Raw genomic sequence first — 17,856 nt, 5'->3', positions numbered from 1 at the left:
TGTCAAGAAGACAAAGATTCTCACCACTGGGCCAATTGGAAGCATCAGGATGGATGGTGAAGAGATTGAGATTGTTCACAGCTTCAGTTTGCTTGGCTCCACAGTCAACACTCTCAGCACCAGTAGCCAGGAAATGAGAAGATACATTGCCATGGGAAAGTCTGCTGTTAGGGACCTCTCCAAAGTACTGAAGAGCAATGGTGTCTCTCTGGAGACTAAGGTGCGTCTGATATGGGTGGGTCATGGTCTTTGCTATCACTTGTTATACATCAGAGAGTTGGACAGTGACTAGGGAGGATAGAAGGAGAATTGATGCCTTTGAGCTTTGGTGCTGGAGAAGAGTATTGAGGGTACCATGGACTGCTAGGAAAACAAACAGATTCATCCTGGAAAGGGTCAAACCGGGCTACTCCTTGGAGGCAAGGATTCTAAGGCTCCGTCTAACATTCTTTGGACTTGTTGCAAGAAGAGACAGGTCCTTGGAGAGGGACATCATGCTCGGTAGGGTGGAGGGACAGCCCAGAAGGGGAAGGCCCCCTATGAGGTGGATTGATTCAGTGACTGGGGTAATCGGGATGGATGTATCGGAGATGGTGCAATTGGCGCAGGCTCGATGGCACATAACAACAACAACAAAATTGGTTTTGAACTACTTAGCGGTCCCATGCATTACAAATTGTTTCATAAAGTGTTGCTAGCTAAGTATGTGGCTTCTTTAACTAATGTGCTGTCTAGGCGTCAGAATGCTGTATGGCTCCAGCAGAGGTTTCCCTCGGAGGTTGATGCCCATGTGTTCCAGTCTGGTGACTAGGACTTGCCATTTCAGGTGGACTGGCCCATATATGGTCCTTCTAAACACCTAAACTAGAAGGAATCAAGCTTTGAATGTATCATTTGAAAATAGAGTCTCTCCCACCTTCATCCCTTCATTTACCTTCATTCACCACACCACCATTTAAGGAATCTGAAAGTCTAACCCATCTCAGATCTCAAGCTAGGGCTTAAAGGAATCTTACAAGATTAACTGAAATTAGGTTTTGAAGCCAAGGCTTCAAGACAAATTTGTGTCTCACCTTAAAGTTTCAAAAAGGATCCATACGAAAAGACAGGGCAGTGGTGGGCAAGGTCCACTGGTGATTAATTTTATAAAACATAATACATGAGAGTGATTGTATGAAACAATGCAAATGAAGAATAGTGTGAAACACAATGTATACAAACTTTGTAAGCAAATCAATAAATAAATTAAAGAGAAGAAACTGAAGGGAGGTAGTTGGCAGCTTTAACATAATTTTGTATTTCTTGTGACTAACCTTATGTTACTGATTTACCTTAAACCTATCTTCTTCCCTAGGATAGTGACATTTGGAGCTTCTAGAACAGGTTGGAATGCTTGAAGGAGAATCTTTAGAAAGGCTTCTAAATGTCTCTACTGATAAGAACAGGGATGAAACCCTGTAGTTTCCAAACCAATGCAGTGATAAATGGCACTGGAAAAGATACTTACCAAAATGTTAATTTTTTAGACCATCAGGAAGGAATCATGCAAACTCTGGTAACTTTATAGACAATAGAACAAAATCTCCCTCTTTTTGCTAATACTGCACTGAACCAAGCATGATGTCTTCCTCTAGCAATTGGTCTCTTCTGATAACTTGCCCAAAATACGTGAGCTAGAAAAAGTCTCCTCATCTACTATTATAAGGACATTCTGGCTGTACTTCTTCTAAAACAGATTCGTTTGGTCTTTTGTCAATCTGTAGTATATATTTAGTATTTTTGCTTCTGTCACAATTCAAAACTATCAATTAAACTTGGATTATGAATAAGGAAGACCAAAGAAGAAGAATGATTTATTTGCTGAGACTAGCCATTCCCATTTATGACTATTCCTTGGACTTTCCCTGTGTATTATTACTACTCTCTAATGAGAGAATAATAAGTCAGGCTGGCAAGGAAAGAGCATTGCTGACTATTTTACAGCAAATAAAAATGAAAGGAAACCAAAGTCTTTGTCAAAAACCTTACCTAGATCACAAAAGTCATGATCTGTTACTGTTGTTAGGTGCCATTGAGACACCTGCGACTTATAGTGATCCTATGTACAATAGTTCTTAACTGTGTTCCATCTTAAGTCAGTGTCACTGTCTCTGACATACCTGCCCTCATTACTACAGTAAATGTCAGTTCATCTTATCTGGGGTCCTCCTCTACTGTGCTTTCCCTACACCCTTCCAAGCATGATGTCCTTCTCCAAGAACTGGCCCCTCCTGGCTACATACTTAAAGTATGTGGAACAGAGCTTCAAAATATGTGAGACAAGGCTTCAAATTCCTTGCCTCCGAAGAGCATCCTGGTTTCATTCTCTCTAGGATAAATCTGTTCTCTGTCAACTCTTGTCATTTGATAGAGATTTTATTTCTGCAATTGTTCAACTGGGGAAACTTTCCAATGTGACTGGGTTGTTTTTTGTTTTTTGTTTTTTTTTTTATCATGCTCTTTCTTTTCTCCCTTTTGTACGATTAGGATAGATTGTTATCAAGTACTTTAATGTTCCATTGTCTTCTTTGGGATTCCTTCTCATGTTGCCAAAATGCATTAGTATATTACAATTACTAACTTCTCCATTGCACAGAGAACCCCAAACTTCAGATAGACAATGAACAGGAAAACGGATAATTCAGTGGTAGAATTGCTTTTTCTGCTTGGAAGAACTGGGTTCAATTCCCAGCCAATGATCCCAATGGCAATTCCCTCCTGCCCCCAGTCTATTATAAAGTAGAGGCTTGCTGTGGTACTAAGACAGAATAGGAAGTAAGTCCTGGCAATGAAATTCTGAAAATCAGCCAATGAAAATTCTGTAGCCCACAAGGGGCTGACTTATAAGAATCTTTTGGGAGTTCTAGACCAACTCAATGGCAGCTAACAAAAACAAAAGTTAAACAGCTTATCCAGAGACACTAGTAGGTCAGTTAATGCAGAGTGAGAGCCTGATGCTTTCTGACTCCTAGACCAATGCTTTCTCAACTAGATCAAACTATTTTTAGTTCAGAGAGCAGCATATCTGGCCTCTTGGAGGCTCTGTCAAAAAAGGGTTCTTGAATTCCCTTCTGAGTCGCCTGATACAGTTATCAGTAGATAAATATCAGGGCTGCCCACTCCCTTCAGCACTTGGCTGTTAGGTCTATTCTCAGTGTCCAAACATCTAATGAGGGTGTTGTTAATGCATCCCATGTGCCCTTCTGTAAATAGAAAGTCACATCAGATGCTATTTTGGATTTCTAGGTGCTAATCTTGGCATAACTAGACAGAGGATTGTTGTTGAACTGTATACTAGTGACACTAATTTTATTGTGAAATTTTTCAAAGAAGCAAGGAAGCTATCCCTGTTGGTTTTTTTAAATTTTTTAATTAATTTTAATTAAATTTTACAGAGACTTAGTGTTTCCATCCATTCATTGTTGCACTTTCTCTCTCTTCTCACCCCTCCTCCCCAATTCACTCTTCTTGAAAAGTAAAAGAAAAACTCATTGTTATGCAATCCCTCCCCCCCAGTCCACACCACTGTGCAGTCTTCATTCTAGACTCCTGTCATGACAATAATATCTAATCATATATCCCTTTTAAACAATTTTCTCCCTCATCTGTTTCAATGCAGTATACATCATTCATCCTCTCCTTCTCTGTCTTCCCTAAATCCTGATGTCACTCCCATTTTACAACAGTGGTCCTATGCAATATTTGTGCTTTTGTGACTGAGATATTTTGCACAGCATAATGTCCTTCAGGGTCACCCATTTTGTATAATATTTCATGAGTTCCTTGTTTTTTACTGCTGCATAGTATTCCCTTGTGTGAATATACCAGAGCTTCCCTATCCATTTATTTGTTGATGGGCACTTGGTTTGTTTCCAGCTCTTTGCTATTGCAAACAAAGATGCAATAAACATGGGTGTGGATATATCTGCTTGGGTGACAGAAATGGTATTTCTATTTGCAACTTTTTGAGAAAGTGCCACACAGTCTTCCATAGTGGTTGTACCATTTTACACTCCCACCAACAGTGAATATGGATTCCAGTTTCTCCGCAATCTCTCCAGCATTTGATGTTTGCTGTTCTGTTAAATTTTGCTATTCTTACTGGGGTAAGATGATATCTCATAGCTGTTTTGCTATCCCTGTTTTGAGATTGCTCACAACCAAGTGGCATCCTTTTTTCTCCTTGCACAGATCTCCCTTGACACTGTGCTTACCCTCTGCGGGAAGTTCAGGGAGTATCAGAAGCAACACCATGAGTTCTAAGAAATGGATGGTGGCCTTTTAAATGTTCATCACACTAATTTTATTAGACATTTTTTCAGAGAGTAGATAAGATAGTCTGTGCTATGTATTTTCCTCTTCTAACTATGATAAGAGTTTCTGAGTGATTAAGAGCTTGGTTACTTATTGTAAAGTCAGAGAATGCAATCTACCTAGAGACATCTGAGAAAAAACACTCAGTGATCTGCATCTGACAATCCTGTTGCCAGCAGCCAGAACTGACTTAAAAACAACTTGATGTTGTTGTTTTTATAATTTTTCTGACTGTTAACAATCTCATTTGACTTTTGACACATACTGTCTTCATTTTTTTCTCATTCATTTACCCATTTCTTTCTTTATTTAGCATTTATTGGATTCTAAACTAACACTGTAGATCCAGTTTTATTTTTCCGGGGCTAACAGACAAAGAAATTGGATGGGTAATAATAGCAGACATTTATTGTCTCACAATTCTGGATATCAGAGATCTGAATTTAGGGTACTGATCATGTTGATACCTTCGAGGACTCAGGGAAAACCAGTTCCATGCCTCTCAGCTTCTGATGATTGTAGAAAGTCCTTGGCATTCCTTAGCTTGTAGGTCACTCCATTCGTTCTCTCTCCCTTTCCTCTGTGTCTGTCTCTAAACAACCTCTCTTTTGTGAGGATGTCACTCATACTGAATTAGGACTCATACTCCAGTATGATCTCATGTTAACTTATAATGTCTTCAAACACCCTAATTCCAGACAGTGTTGCATTCACAGGTGTGAGGAATTATGAGTTCAACCTATATTTTTGGAGGACATAATTCAGCTTAACTCTGATGGTCTAACTGATGAGGAGTTTTACTGTCAATCCAAATGTTCAGATCTACCGTCAGCTATGTAGGAGAAAGATGGACAATCTCTTGTGTGTTTTGTAACCTCAGTTCCGAGTTGATGGCAATGAATGTGAGGCTTTGTTTCATTTTGCTTTTACTAATTCAACTAGTAAGAAGTCCTGGTGGCCTAAGTATGTTTTGTGTCAGACTGCTAACTGAAATGTCAACAGTTAGAAGACACAAACTGAACGAGGAGAGAAAAATGAGGAATGTCTTCCTGAAGAATTACAATTGTGGAACCTTGATGAAGGACCATCATGAACTGGAATCCTCTTGAAAATATAGAGCAATTCAGTTAATAATAAATCACTTAGAAAGAGTGCAGCCAGAGTGCTCTTTGGAGGCAAGAATGATAACGCTTCACCTCACATATTTTGGGCATGTTGCTAGGAGAGGCTGTTCCTTGGAGAGGAGCGAGATGCTAGGAAGGGTGAAGGGTCGGTGAAGGAAAGGAAGACCCTCTACCTGGTGGATTGACACAGTGACTGTTGCAATGAACAGTGTGTCGGAATACGGCACAGGATATAACAGGATTCAGGTCTTTTGTTCATATGGTCACTATGAGTTGTACTTGACTCAACAGCACCTAACAACAACAACATAAAATGATAGTAACAGTATCCTAACTTTCAACCTTATCCTACTTTACATATCTGATAGAAAGACTTCGCAAGGAATGAAAAGAAATATACAAGGGCTCAAAAGGGAATACTAACAGGAGGCTAATGAAATACATAGGCCTGAGAGAACCCAGGGAAAGTTTTTAGAATCTACTGTACTTAATTTTGAAGTCACAGACAATATTTTTTTAAAGGGAAGAAATTTAAGCTGAGAAATTACAAGTTTTCGGGGGAACTTTCCAGAACGCTCGGTAAGAGGCTGGGGAGCAGCTGCTGCTCGAACTGTGCACAGTGACGCTCTCCTTCCTGCTGCCCCCACACCAGACTCGGCCAGCTCAACGGCTATAGAAAATGGTGAAGGAAACCACTTACTATGATTTTGGGGGTCAAACTCAATGACACCCAGGAAGAGTTGAAAAAAGCTTATAGGAAACTGGCCTTGAAGTACCACCTTGATAAGAATCCAAATGAAGGTGAGAAGTTTAAACAGATTTCCCAAGCTTATGAAGTGCTTTCTGATGCAAAGAAAAGAGAATTGTATGATAAAGGAGGAAAACAGGCCATCAAGGAGGGTGGAACACGTGGTGGTTTTGGCTCACCCATGGACATCTTTGATATGTTTTTTGGAGGTGGTGGAAGAATGCAGAAAGGAGAGGAAAAAATGTTGTCCATCAACTCTCAGTAACATTAGAAGATTTCTATAATGGAGCAACAAGGAAACTGGCTCTGCAGAAGAATGTGATTTGTGACAAATGTGAAGGCCGAAGAGGTAAGAAAGGGACAGTAGAATGCTGTCCTAATTGCCGAGGTACTGGAATGCAAATAAGAATTCATCAGATTGGACCTGGAATGGCTCAGCAAATTCAGTTCATGTGCATGGAGTGCCAGGGCCATGGAGAACGGACCAGCCGTAAAGACAGATGTAAAAGCTGCAATGGAAGGAAGATAGTCCGAGAGAAGAAGATTCTAGAAGTTCACATTGACAAAGGCATGAAAGATGGTCAGAAGATAACATTCCATGGTGAAGGAGACCAAGAGCCAGGACTAGAGCCTGGAGATATTATCATTGTTTTAGATCAAAAGAATCATACAGTTTTTACAAGACGAGGAGAAGACCTTTTTATGTGTATGGACATACAGCTGGTTGAATCATTGTGTGGCTTCCAAAAGCTAATATCCACTCTTGACAACCGAACCATAGTCATCACCTCTCATCCAGGTCAGATTGTCAAGCATGAGGATATTAAATGTGTGTTAAATGAAGGCATGCCAATTTATCGTAGACCATATGAAAAAGGGCACCTAATCATTGAATTTAGGGTTAACTTTCCCGAGAATGGCTTGCTCTCTCCTGAAAAGCTCTCTCTGCTGGAAAAATTCTTACCTGAGAGGAAAGAGGTAGAAGAGACTGATGAAATGGATTAAGTAGAACTGGTGAACTTTGATCCAAACCAGGAATGCCGCTGCCATTATAATGGAGAAGCATATGAGCATGAAGACCATCACCCCAGAGGCGGGGTTCAGTGTCAGACCTCTTAATGGGGCCACTGAGTCCACTGCATTTAATATACAACAAGTGCATGCGTGAAGGAAGGACTGTAATCATAATATGATCACTACTTGGCTATTGTTTTTGTTTTAATATTCAACTATAGTAGTGTTTTAAAGTTAAATGAATAAACTCATATAAAAGCTCTGACTTTGCTCTGTATGTGTGATGAATTCAGTGTGTAAGGAGAAATTTAATATTTGTAAAAACTGCTTTTGGTATAAAAAGGAAAAAATGTCTCCCCTAGTGTTTGTTAGGCCACATATTGTATTGTTTTCGGCTATGCACATGGAATAGCTTAGACTGAAATGCTAGGTATATGTATGACTTTAGTGTATGACCCTTAATTGTTAAGCTCTGGAATTAAAACTCTGTATGTGCAAACTGGGGAAAAAATTATAAGTTTTCATAAAGCTTGTTAAAAAAGAAAAAAATATACAAGCTAGAAACATCTGGCAATATACTGCAGAGAAATCAATTACTGAAAACTCCACTCTGATACATGTGAAATCTTTAAGAGATTAATTATTTATGTGAAATAAATTCTAAAGGCTACTGTGTATTAACTAGGTTTTGTTGTTAGATGACATTGAGTGGGTTCTGACGCATAGTGAACCTAAACAACACAGCAAAACCCTGCCCAGTCCTGTACCCTTCTCATGATCTCTGTTGTATGTAAACCCATTGTTGAAGTCTCATTGATAAGTGTTAATACACCTCTATATTATTTATTGCTAACTAATAAAGATAGTAACATTAAACAATAAAAATATTGACTATCCCAGCTAATAATTATTATTCCAATTACTGTTAGTATACCTCTAAAATATTGCCAGAACTAGTTACGTGGTATTAAAAGTTACATTTTGAGAAGATTCTATTGGTCTGGCTACAGGGGGGTATTGAGAAGTCAGTTAGGAGACTGGGAATGCCTTCTCAAGCAGGCCTTATGAACCCTGTGAGGCAGGGTTGTACAGGGGAATAAGGAAGGGGATAAGCCTCTGTGAACGATAATAGAAAGCAGGACATTCTGACCTAAGGCATTTGACGTGATGAAGAAAGGAATGAAATAAAAATATAAGATAAGATGGTCCCAGTAATGGTTACAGACCATGCTTTAATACAAGTGTTCCTTCGTCAATGTTAAGTAGAAATAATTGATGCCCAGGGATAGTGTAATCTGTAGAGAACAGAAGATGCCAACAACAATTAGTTCAAAAAGAGATAAATTTGAAACAGGAGCGCTAGGGATTGACAACAAAATGACAGGTTTAAGAAGAATTGGGCAAATGTTCAACAAAGAGTTTTGAAAAACTGACTATTTATGTCGCCACCTCCGCATCACCACAAAGGAACTGTCCATTAAGAGAAAAATATTGCTGTTACCATGGTGGGTGTATGGGCAAAATGTGTCTTAACCTGTTTTGCATGAACAGGTGCAGTAACAAATTTGTGTTTGTCCTAGCTCAAAACCACTTTAATTTAGTGTTACATTCCTTGCATTGTCTTCTAGGAAAAAACCCCCAAACATTCTGAACATCTTTGCTGTAGGGAATCAATGCTTCAAGGAAATAATCAGAAGAGAGATGTAATCATAATAATGTGTTATGTTCACACAGTATTTTACAGATTGTGGATGGATTACATATTCCCATTGTTATTGCTTCCCCAATATGCTAGAAAATACTCTACTTTAAGATGTCAATTGTATTGACTCAGACCTCTTAAACAGAGACTGAGTGTTCAAAGGACACCCCATCCTTTAGGTGATCTGTATCCCCTGGATATTTAACCCTGTAAATATAATTTATTGTTCAACATTTATGGGCACTTTTCTAGCTTTGCAGTTCCACAAAATCCACAGAAGAAAGCAAACAAAACCTCTTACTTTCATGATTGCATTTGAGTTGAGGTATAGACAACTTTTATTGAATATTGAAGAGTATTGAATATACCATGGACTGCTAGGAGAACAGACAGGTTTATCCTACAGAGGGTGAAACCAGACTGCTCCTTGGAGGCAAGGATTCTGAAGCTTTGTCTGACATACTTTGGACATGTTGCAAGGCAGGATCAGTCCTTGGAGAGGGACATCATGTATGGGAGGGTGGAGGGACAGTGCAAGAGAGGAAGACCTGGATGAGATGGGTTGACTCAGTGACTGGGGAAATGGGGGTAGGTGTGTTGGAGACAATAGAGCAGGGTTCAGAACTGTTGTATATAGGGTCACTATGAGTCACAAGTGACATGATGGCACATAACAACAACAAAAGACAAGCAAGTCAACCAAAGCAAACCCACCACACTGCTGTTTAGTTAGCTCCAGTTTATAGTGACTCTTTATTGGATTTCCAAGACTGTAAATCTTTAGCGGTGGAAACTGCTCTTATTTTTTCTATAAAGTGGTTCATGGATTTGAATTCCTGGCCTTTTGGTTAGCAGCTCAATATATAAGAATTGTGGTAGCCAAGTGGGTAAAGAGTTGCAATGTCAACCCCACGACAGGTGGTTTGAACCCAGTAGCCTCTTTGTATAATAAAGATGGATAATCTCCTCTTGTGCAATTTAACGGCTCTAAAAAGCCCCTGGCGAGTTAGCTATGAGTTGGTTCTGACTGGACAGCAATTATTTTTTGTCTGAAAAAAAAATCTACCAGTGCTTCTGTGAGGTAATACTAGGGGATAGCAGCAGTCAGATAAGGAATACAGTCTATGATGTGGTAAACTCTGTGGGGAGACATTAAGCAAGCAAGTGGGTAGAGAATGTAGAGTGTAGAATGGTGATAAAGTAATTTTATAATGGGCCACCAGGGAGGGTTTACTGTCAAGGCAATGTTTGAACAGAGTCCACAGGAGATAAGAGGATAAGCTAGATTTTTAATTTTTCCCCAAGGTGCAAGAGGCCAGAGAAAAACAGGAAGAAGGAAAGTGCTTGTCTTATTGGAGAGAACAGTAGCATGAAGTGATAGTGGGGAGAAAATAGTTAGAAATGAAGTTATAAAGCCAAGGGTTGTTTGAGCAATAACCAGTTGATAACCATGCCTTCAAAATAATTATAAAAACCATGACTTTACCCGGAGTGATAAGGAAAGTATTTGGAGGATTTTGTACAGAGGATAAGAAGCTGTGTTGGTGGAATGGTTAAATCACTCTGTTGGGTAGGAAATGGAGGCCCCTGGCCTGGGCAGATTGCCTAGTTCTGGGTAAGTGCAAGCCTATCTGGCCCATGTCAGCCCTTAAGACATGATAGAGAAAGCTCTCCTGTGTTTGGTGGTGCTGGCTGAGAAAGCTCACCATCTGGGAAGATGGCTGCCACATCCAACGAGCTGGGAGTGATCTGCTCTGGGCTGAGGTTCTTCTGTCCAATCTGCATACTCTGTGTCTACAAATCTACCCTATCCTGTCTTCCTGTTTACACGCTTGTATATAAGCATGCTGCAACTCCCAATAAAATTGAGTAGGCTCTCTGCAGCACTCCTGGAGTGGTGTGTCTCCGTCACACTAACCACTGTCAGGCTGTCCCTGCTCCCCACTGGCAAACAGATAACAACATTACTAACTTAAAGATCTGTGCTTTCAACCCACCAGCCAATTCATAAGAGAAAGATGTGACTGTCTGATTCCATAAAGACTTACAGCTTTGAAAACCCAATGGTGCAATTATACTCTATGGTATTGCTATGTTTGAGATACTTGATATTTCATTTTTAAGACATGTTAAAAGCTATCAAATAGTTTTGGCTCTCATCAGAGACAGAAAGCATCTAGTCCTTGATTATATGTGGCCTAGCGGCATGATGACAGAATTCTATACAATAAATGACCTATTCATTGCAAATAATTATTATAAGAAACATAAATAGAGACTCTACACATGTATTTCACCTGATGGTATGCCTAGGTATCAGAATGACTACATCTGTTGGAAGAATTGCTGGAGAAGCTCAATATCAGCTGTGAAAACTAGACCAGGTACTGATTATAGAATAGATCACCAACTACTCGCATGCAAGTTCAAACTAAACTTGAGGAAAATGAAATCAAATCCACAGGAACCAAAATTTGAACTTGAGAATATCCCACTAGAATTTCAAAACCATCTCAGGAACAGGAATGAGAGCAGACTGGATGAGCAGTGGATGATCAAGAATATCACCCATGAAGAATGCAAACGATTACAAATGCAGAGGAGGAAGAAAGGACCAAAATGGATGTCAGAAGAGACTCTGAATATTGCACTAGAGTGCTGAGAAGCCAAAGCAAGGGAAGAAATCAGGAAAATAAGAACCTGAACAGAAGATTTCAAAGGGCAGTAAGGGAAGAAAAGCAAATTATTATAATGAAATGTGCAAAGAGTTGGAGTCAGAAAATAAAAAAGGCCAAACTCAAGCACTTCTTTAGCTGAGGGAACTGAACAAATTCAAGCCTGGAGTTTCAATGCGTGAGGATGTTATGGACAGAATATGGAATGATCCAGGAACTATTAAAAGAAGATGGAAGGAGTATACAGAGTCACTGTACCAAAAGGAATTTGTTGACACAGAAGAATTTCATGAAACAACATAAGAGCAAGAAGAGCTGTGATGGTGGAGGAAGTTCAAGCTGCTTTGAAGGAATTGGCAAAGAACAAGGCACCAGGGATGGATGGCATACCAATAGACATATTTTAAAAACAGATGCACATGCAAGCAACATTCTACTGAAGATCATCCGAAAACAATTAGAACAGCACATCAGCAGAGAACTGCCGGAAGTCCAGGCTGGGTTTAGAAGGGGTCGTGGTACTAGGGATATTGTTGCTATGTTAGATGGATCTTAGCTGAAAGCAGAGAATACCAGAAGAATGTCTATCTGTGTTTCATTGATTATGCAAAGGCATTTGACTGTGTGGATCATAACAAACTGTGGCTGACACTGAGAAGAATGGGAATCCCAGAACATTTGATTGTGCTAATGTGAAACCTATACTTGGACCAAGAGGCAGTAGTCAGAACAGAGCAGGGTAACACTACATGGTTTAAAATTGGGAAGGGTGTACGCCAGGGATGCATCCTGTCTCCATACCTTTTCAACATGTATGCAGAGCAGATTATCCGAGAGGCTGGGCTCTATGAGAAGAATTGTGGCATCAGGATTGGTGGAAGATCTATTAACAATCTGCGTTATGCAGATGACACAACCCTGCTTGCTGAAACTGAGGAGGACCTCATGCACTTGCTGCGAAGGGTCAAGGACTGCAGCCTTCAGTATGGACTGAGGCTTAATGTCAAGAAGACAAAGATTCTCGCCACTGGACCAATTGGCAGCGTCAGGATAGATGACGAAGAGATTGAGAGTGTTCACAGCTTCAGTTTGCTCGGCTCCACAGTCAACACTCTTGGCACCAGCAGTCAGGAAATCAAAAAGCGTATCGCGATGGGAAAGTCTGCTGTTAGGGACCTCTCTAAGGTACTCAGGAGCAACAGTGTCTCTCTGGAGACTAAGGTGCACCTGATACAGGCCATGGTATTTGCAATCGCTTGTTATGCATCAGAGAGTTGGACAATGACTAGGGAGGACAGAAGGAGAGTGGATGCTTTTGAGCTGTGGTGCTGGAGAAGGGTACTGAATGTACCATGGACTGCCAGGAAAACAAACAGATTCATCTTGGAGAGGATTAAACCAAGCTACTCCTTGGAGGCAAGGATTCTGGGGCTTTGTCTGACATACTTTGGACATGTTGCCAGGAGGGACGGGTTCTTGGAGAGGGACATCATGCTTGGGAGGGTGGAGGGACAGCGCGGGAGTGGAAGACCCTCTATGAGATGGATTGATTCGGTGACTGGGGTAATCGGAATGGGTGTGTCAGAGGCGATGCGTTTGGCGCAGGATAGAGCAGGGTTTAGGGCTGGTGTGCATAGGGTCGCTATGAGTCGGAAACGACTCGACGGCACATAACAACAACAACAGCCCTGGATGTGCTCACCAAGTTGTGCCAAGAAATCTGGAGGACTACCACCTGGCCAACTGATTGGAAGAGACCTATATATTTGTTACCATCCCAAAGAAAGGTGATTGAACAGAGTGCAGAAATTATGGGACAATATCATTAATAACCAGTAGGCAGTCATCAGAATAGATTAAGGAAACACTGCATGGTTCAAAATTGGGAAGGGTGTACACCAGGAATATGTCCTATTTCCATACCTTTTCAATCTATATGCTGAGCAGATTCTCTGGGACCTGGGCTCTTTGAATAGAAATGTGGCATCAGGATTGAAGAAAGACTCATCCACATTCTGTGTTATGAAGATGACACAACCTTGCTTGCTGAACCTGAGGAGGACCTTTAAGTACTTACTGCAGAAGGTCAAGGACTGCAGCCGTCAATATGGATTGAAGCTCAATATCAAGAAAACAAAGATTCTCACCACTGTTCTGCATGGCAGCATCATGATAGATGGTGAAGAGATTGAGATTGTTAGCAGTTTTAGTTTGCTTGTCTCCACAATCAACATTCTTGGTACCAGCAGCCAGGAAATTAAAAGATGAAAGTCTATTGTCAGAGAACTCTCCAAAGTACTGAAGAGGAATGATGTTAGTCTGGAGACTAAGGTTAGCTTGACCAAGGCCATAGTCTTTGCAATTACTTGCTATGCATCAGAGAGCTGGAAAGTGACTAGGAGTGAAAGAAGAAGAATTGATGCCTTTGAGCTACAGTGCTGGAGAAGAATATTGAGTATTCCATGGACTGCTAAGAGGACAGGTTCATCCTAGAAAGGGTTAAACCAGGCTGCTCCTTGGACATAAGGATTCTGAAGCTTCATCTGACATACTTTGGAAATGTTTCAAGGAGGGACCAGTCCTTGGAGAGAGACATCATGCTTGGAAGGGTTGAGGGACAGTGCAAGAGAGGAAGCCCCTGAATGAGATGAACTGATTCAGTGACTGGGATAATGAGGGTAGGTGTGTAAGAGACAATAAGATCGGCACAGGACAGTACAGGGTTTAGGACTGTTGTACGTATCATCGCTATGAGTCGCAGGCAATTTGATAGTATGTAACAACAACAACAACACCACAGTCAAATGCCTTTGCATAGACAATGAAACATAGACATTCCTCTGGTACTTCTTGCTTTCAGCCAAGATCCGTCTAACATTAGCTATAATATCCCTAGTACCTCAGCCTCTTCTAAGCTCAGCCTGCAATTCTGGCAGTTCTCTGTTAATGTGCTCTTCCAGTTGGGTTTGGATAATCTTTAGCAAAATCTTCTTGGCATGTGATATTAATGATACTGTTCGATAATTTCTGTATTCTGTCAGATAACCTTTCTTTGAAATGGGAACAAATATAGACCTTTTCCAGTCAGTTTGTCAGGTGATTGTCCTCCAGATTTCTTGGTAGAATTTGGTGAGCACATCCAGGGCAGTATCTGTGTGTTGAAATATGTCAGTTGGTATGCTGTCAACTCCTGGGGCTTTGTGTTTTGCCAATTCTTTCAGGGCAGCTTGAACTTCTTCATCACCACAGGTTTTTGCTCATATGTTATTTCAGGAAATTCTTCTGTTTCAGCCAATTCCTTTTGGTACAGTGACTCTGTGTATTCCTTCCACATTCCTTTAATGCTTCCTGGCTTATTTAATATCCCACCCAAAGCATCCTTAACTATTGCAACTTGAGGTTTTAATTTGTTCTTCAGTTCCTTAAGCTTATGAAATACCAAATGAGTTCAGTCCCTTTGATTTTCTGACTCCAGCTCTTTGTACTTTTCATTATAATACTTTACTTTGTGGATCACAATAAGCTGTGGCTAATTCTGAGAAGAATGGGAATCCCAGAACATTTGATTGTGCTTATGCAAAACTTACCCTTGGACCAAGAGGTAGTTGTTAGAACAGAGCAAGGGAAACACTGGATGGTCTAAAAGTCTGGAAGGTTGTACGCCAGGTATGTGTCCTATCTCCATACCTTTTCAAACTATATGTAGAACAAATAATCTGGGATGTTGGGCACTATGAGGAGGAATGTGGCAGGTTGGAGCAAGACTCATCAACAACCTGCATTATACAGATGACACAATTTTGCTTCCTGAAACTGAGGAGGACCTGAAACACTTGCTGCAAGAAGGTCAAGGACTGCAGCCTCCAATATGGATTGATGCTCCACATCAAGGAAATCAAGATTCTCATCACTGGGCTGATTAGCAGCATCATGATGGATGGTGAACAGATTGAGACTGTTACCGTGTTAAGTTTTATTTTGCTTGGCTCCACAATCAACACTCTTGGTACTATCAACCCTAAAATCAAAATGTGCTGTTGAGTTGCTTGTCACTAATAGTGACCATATGTACAAGAGCTTTTAACCCTGCTCTATCCCAAACCAACCTTACTGTCTCTGACACTTACCTTCATTACTTCAGTAAATGATTTAATCCATCTCATCAAGCATCTTCCCCTCCTGCGCTATCCATCCACCCTCCTAAGCATGATGTCCCACTCCAAGGACTAGTCCCTCCTTGCAACATTTCCAAAGTGTGTCAGACAAAGCTTGAGAATCTGAGCAGCTGGTGGATTCAAACCATGAGCCTTTGGGGATTGCAGCCAGGTTCCACCAGCTGCTCAGCAGGAGAAAGATGGGCCATCACCTCCTGTAGAATTGATTGGCTCTAAGAATTTGCTGGAGGGTCAGTTATGGGTCAGTTCTGACTTGATTGCACTCAACAACTCAACATTCAGATAATCCAAGGTTTCCACCACTGTTTTATCAATTACTTGGCTCTTAGTCCAAAATAATTTAATTTTTTAAACTTGAAATAGCCTTTTTATTGTATAATTTTTCTTTCATTCATTTTGCACATTTTCCTCCCTCCCTCCCTCTCCCCTCCAGTTCATTTTGTAATTCACCTCTTGTTTCAGATTGTTAATTTTTATAATGCCTAATCATACCTTCTTTCACACATTCCTTTCCCTCATCTGTTCCAGTGTAGTGTTCATTATTTATCTACTCTTTCCCCCCATTCCATCCCATGTCAATCCTCTAACAGTGGGATTATACAGTCCTTTTGGGAAAGAGATATGTCATTCAGTATAATGTGTTGCAGATTTAACCCATGTTGTGTAGTATTTTACAAGTTCATTGTCTTTCAGTACTGGGTGACAGTCCATTGTGTGAATATAGTATAGTTTTTCTGTCCATACTTTGTTGATGGGCAGTTGGAAGGCTTCCATCTCTCCAGTATTGTGAATAATTACAACATTAAACATGAATGACAATACATCTGTTTGAGTTGTGGCTCTGGTTTCTTTAGGGTGTATTCCTAAGAGTGGCATAGCTTGTTCAAATGGTACTTTTCCTCAACCTTTTGAGAAAGTGGCAGACAAAATTCCATAGTGGTTGTATCATTTTACGTTCTTACCAGCACTGAATGTGAGTTCAAATCTCTCTACATCTTTGCCAGCGTTTATTGTTTGCTACTGAGCTGAATTTTGCTATTGTCACTGGGGTGAGATAATATCTCATTGTTGTTTCAATTTGTAGCTCTGTTAGCTAGAGATTTAGAATATTTGTCCATGTGTTTGTTGAACATTTGAATTTCTTTTTTTGTAAAGTGTCTGTTCATATCTTGTGCCCATTTTGTGACTGGGTTGTTTGCCTTTTTCTTGTTAAGGTGCTGGAGTATTCTATAAATTTTTAGACATAAGTGCCTTACCAGATATGTTGCTGAGAATTTTTTCCCCCAGTATTGGGTTTCCTTTTTACTCCATTTTAGAAAGTTTTGATATGCCTAGGGATTAGAATTTTAAAAGGTCTCATTAATTTAATTTATCCTCTCCTGGTTGTAGGTTTTTCATTACGCCTAAAGTCTGTTCATGTTGTAGATTAGAGTTTCTATAGTTGTTCTTAGTTTTTCTTTGATGAATTTCATAGTCTTTGGTTTTACTCTTAGGTCCCTGATATAGCTTGGGTTGGTATTTGTGGATGGTGTGAGGTGTGGGTCTTGCTTCAGTTTTCTGTAGATCATTTTCTAATTTTGCAAACACTACTTATTAAAGAGGCTGTTGTTTCCTCACTTAACTGATTACATCTCCTTGTCAAAGATCAGTTGACCATAGAGGAATGATTTGATTTCTGAATTTTTTATTCTATTCCATTGATCTATGTGTCTGTTGCCATACCAGTACCATGCTGTCTTGACCAGTATGGCTGTGAGGTAGGACTTGAGATAAAGAAGTATGATGACTTATTTTGTTTACCCTTTTCATTAGTGCTTTGTTTATTAGGGTTTTTTTTTCTTTTTAAAAAAATATTGAAGATTTTTTATACCTTTAAAGAATGGAATTGGTATCTGTATAGGGATTGCGTGCATTGGTTTTGTTGATTGCTTTTGGTAGAATTATCCTTTTGATGATATAGAGAGTTGAAAAGAAGATTTCAAAAGGCAGCACGGGATGACAAAGCAAAATATTACAATGAAATGTGCAAGGAGTTGGAGTCAGAAAATCAAAAGGGCCGAACTCG

At 40.1% G+C, this 17,856-nt stretch overlaps 1 pseudogene; it reads left to right on the top strand.

The window, feature by feature from the left end:
- The first annotated feature begins 6,156 nt into the window (after positions 1-6,156).
- On the top strand, positions 6,157-7,344 carry LOC102865560 (annotated as a pseudogene).
- The last annotated feature ends 10,512 nt before the right edge of the window (positions 7,345-17,856 follow it).

The sequence above is a fragment of the Elephantulus edwardii genome, unplaced genomic scaffold, assembly GCF_000299155.1.
Source record: "Elephantulus edwardii isolate Elephantulus edwardi_28Jun2011 unplaced genomic scaffold, EleEdw1.0 scaffold00002, whole genome shotgun sequence".
Lineage (NCBI taxonomy): Eukaryota > Metazoa > Chordata > Mammalia > Macroscelidea > Macroscelididae > Elephantulus > Elephantulus edwardii.
Note: the sequence above shows the minus strand (reverse complement) of the source record. Positions and strands in the feature narration are given on the sequence as shown.